The following is a 3,936-nucleotide window of genomic DNA, read 5'->3' as shown; positions in this document are numbered from 1 at the left end:
AAGAAGCAGAAGGAGCCTCTGGCGAAGGCGACTGGGGGCAAGCAGAAGAAAGCTGACAAAAACCCACACACTGCACCGACCGGGCCTAAATCACCATGTGTCATTTGCAAAGGGATCCACTTCCATCGTGATTGTCCTTGTATTCCCCGGATACTAAGGGACTGGTCCCCAAGGTTGCACAATCCAGTAGCATCAACCTCTGGTTGTCATGTTGATTGCATTCCGTCAACTAGCGAGAGTGAAGGACGAAGAAGGGGACCAAGATCACCCTGTCTATTGTGTGAAGGCAATCATGCCCTCCACAAATGTCCATTCTTAGATGAGGCAAAGAGAGTTTTGGAAGATCGCCCGGTTTCACCGTTGCAACTTCCTCCTGGATACCGAAAACTCGCGCCTAATCCCTCGATAGTTGAAAATCCAGTTGACCCGCTCAAGTGGTCAGCTGAAGTGTCGGTCGTTGAGAATGAACCTACTGAATCCAGACCAGACGAAAGTCTAAAGGTCGATACGGCAGTTGGCCCGGTTCTTCCTTCAGAGGTTCTATCGTCCAATGACTCCGTCATTGAAGACCCGTCTTCAAATGACACCGTCGCCGAAGAGTCATCTTCATGCGACACCCTCACTGAAGAGAATAAGGATGACACCATCCAGGTTCTTTTCATCAGCACCGACTCCGATGAGCGTCAGGGCAATGCGCCCATTCCTTTATCGCAGGAAGGAACATCATCAGAGTCATATCCGGCCGTATATTCGGTCCCACCACCAAGCAACCTGGTTGTATCCTTTGATTGGAATCAACTAGGCAGACCCCGGTTACCAGCCAGTACACCATTCAGAATCATTGTCCAGATCTATAGAATGATTATGGCTGGTACTATCATTGATGAAGGGGCGTCTGTGAGTATCCTTTCCTCTGTTGCTTGGAAAGCACTGGGTTCCCCAGCGCTTTTACCTGAGTTGAGAAATCTCTCAGGTTTTGATAAAGGAACCAGTCGACCATTAGGGATCCTCCCCGATGTACCTGTTACATTGAAAGGGAAGACCGTCAGGATGAACGTGATGGTCGTCCAAGGACCCTTGGATTATAACCTACTCCTTGGACACGACTATATTTATTGCATGGGAGCGATAGTCTCCTCACTCTTTAGAGTAATGTGTTTTCCACACGAAGGAAGGGTGGTCAAGCTCGTAGACCAACTTTCATTTCCGGGATCTCGCATCGCAAATAGTCAAATACCATTCCTAAATGGTCTGTTCACTCAAGATTCGCCTCCACCCCCAGTCCTCCTTCCCGATGAGCGCGAGTAATTCGGAAAGAAAGACTAGGACCCAGGGGGCATGCACCCTGGTCTGCTTCGGGTAGAAGAAACTCCGGGTATAAGGAAGAATTTCCGCAGAAGAATATGACTAGTCCGTACCCCGTCCGAAGGAAGTGGGGTTGTTCTAGAATAATAATCTTTTGTTAAAGTTATGTGTTTGACCAAAGAGTCATTCACCTTTGTCTAAAAAAGTGGGCAATGCCCGAGTGGGAATTTCCTTATTGCAACAAATAGTAAACATCCTTGAATTCAAGCCTCGCCCATCGAAACATATGTTTTGAAGGATAAGCAGGGGCAGCCTACAAGGAAGGGGACTATTTTGTTTTGACAGAAGGTAACCATCTTTGGACAACCCAATGATAGACACCGCCGAAGAAAGAGATTGATCTGCGGCAGCAAATCGAACCGTCTTTGGAATAATAAGAAAGAGGCAAGCCTCCCTCAATAATGCCAATGTTTTATCTTTGAGTGGTGTTCTTCTATTGTCACAAATAGCTGTTTGTTAAAAGTGGGCCGACGGGAAGCCTGAGTACTGCGTAAGACCCCTTAAAATAACGAGAAGACAAGTATCGTTAGCATTAGATTGGCAAGATGACAAGTAAATGTGAACACCCAAAGAAAAGCAGAAGTAGGGGAGAGGAGGGGCGGCCTCGAAATTCTATCCTATACCTGGGGGCATGCAAACCTTCTGGAGTGCAAGCTAGGGGCGGTTATTTATCTGGTTTTAAGATTAGCCGTTTCCAAACTTGCATGAAAGAAGCCTGTGGGGCAAAAGTAAAATTTGCCAAAATTGGAGCATAGCTGTGGTAAGGCATAAGCTCTATAAAAATTGGTCCTTACGGAGGGCGTTCTTTTTTATGACTGGTATATCGAGCAGTTTTAGCATATAGTTCATGCTCGTTAAAAAATAAACGCAAAATTCGAGCAGTTTTATGACTGAATCTATGCTCGTTAAAAAATAGAAAAGTGTGAGCAAAAGTTTCCCCCAGAGTTCAAGCTCATGAAAAAATGAACCGGTAAATAACCTTTTGAGATCGTAAATTCATCAGCCATAAGAACCTTGATCGTGTTTTCATCCATCACCTCCACTGTTCATTTGGCCGATCATTCACTTCCATTTGTGTGTTTACCTCTTTTGAGAAACAACTGCGAAGAGTGATTTCACCTAGCCATCCTTGTGACACTGCCGTGATTGGAAAATTCCAACCTGTACCTGGAATCTGTAGCTATCCCTGTTTATCACTCGTTCCTCAAAAGACGAGTCTTCTTTCAGCTCTTTTCACTGACTCGTAAAATATGAAAAGTTTGCCGAGTTTTGGCCTTCCAGCTCGTTAAATGACCGGAACGCTATCCCTCCTCTAAATTTTAATCTTTTTGGACCTGAGGGATTATTGCACAAAAGGATCGAGCGCTTGTCTTGTTCGGCTCGTTAAAAGTACCGAACAGCCATCCCTTCTGTATTGTTTTATACTTTTTCGGACTTAAGGGATTAGCTGACGAAAAAGGAATTATAGAGTTAACTTTCTGTACCTTTTCAGACTCTCTAAAAAAGAAAAGGACCGAGTTTTCCTTGTCGTTAGACTCGTTAAAATGATTAAATAGCGACAAACTTGTCTTTAGACGAGAACGAGTTTCCCTATCGCTAGGCTCGTTAAATCATAGCGATGGGCTTGCCCGAAGGGCAGGTTATAGAACAAGCATATGTTATCCTCCTCAAGCTTGACAAAAATAAAGAGGTACTGGTCAGAAATGACTGGGGAAAAATTGGGAGAACATTCAAAGTTTAATGGTAGCAAGTCACTCTTGAACATGACACTTTTCCTCCGTTCCACATCGGGTTGGGTTGTTTCATTCATCGGTCTCACCGCCATGGTCCTCGCCAAACCATCCACATTTGGGGTAATGCTACCGATCCATCGCATCAGTGTCGTTATATGTTCAAGAGGGGTCATTCTGAAAGTGTCAACCGTGTCCCATCCACTGCCATACATTATCCTTCATCCATTCATGATCGCCACCCTGAATCATATGTCACAGTTTGTTTTCACCTCCACTAAAATCATTAGCTCCGTTCCGTGTCATTGATGTGGGATTCATTAAGGCCCTCCTTTGACGGATCGCTTCTTGTCGACTTCAGCTCATTATCCAAGAAGTTGATCTAGGAACACCCCCATCAGTACTTTGAAGCTTGCATGCCTCAATGGCAAGTTTCTCACTTCCGGCGACAGGTATACATCAATGACCTTCGACCAGAAGATTTTGCGTGGCGTTCGACGCCAAGTCCTTTATTCACGCCACGTGAATTGTACTGCAGTACCTTGAGGGTCATTGTCATTATTGGTGATTCCTCTCGCGCTTGTTAACGGTTTTCATTATTGACCGGTAATCAAGCGATGTCTTTCCATGTTCGACTTCAGCGAAATTCTCACATGGATCGACTTGTACTTAGAGTGAAGATCGAACGAGTTTGAAGACCCCGGATCTAGTTTCATCCATCCGGGCTGCGATATATATTCAGGAAATATAAAAGCATTTGCCATTGCAGCAGATGATCATCCTATTCAAAGGATGATAATTTCAGCAGAAAATTATCAGTCTACCTTCAGACGATCGTCTG

Source organism: Pinus tabuliformis, chromosome 3_1 (genome assembly GCF_031772625.1).
Source record: "Pinus tabuliformis cultivar Carrire ecotype Pingquan chromosome 3_1, CPIR1, whole genome shotgun sequence".
In the NCBI taxonomy this organism is placed as follows: Eukaryota; Viridiplantae; Streptophyta; class Pinopsida; order Pinales; family Pinaceae; genus Pinus; species Pinus tabuliformis.
The sequence above is the reverse complement of the archived record's forward strand: the minus strand, read 5'-3'. Positions refer to the sequence as shown.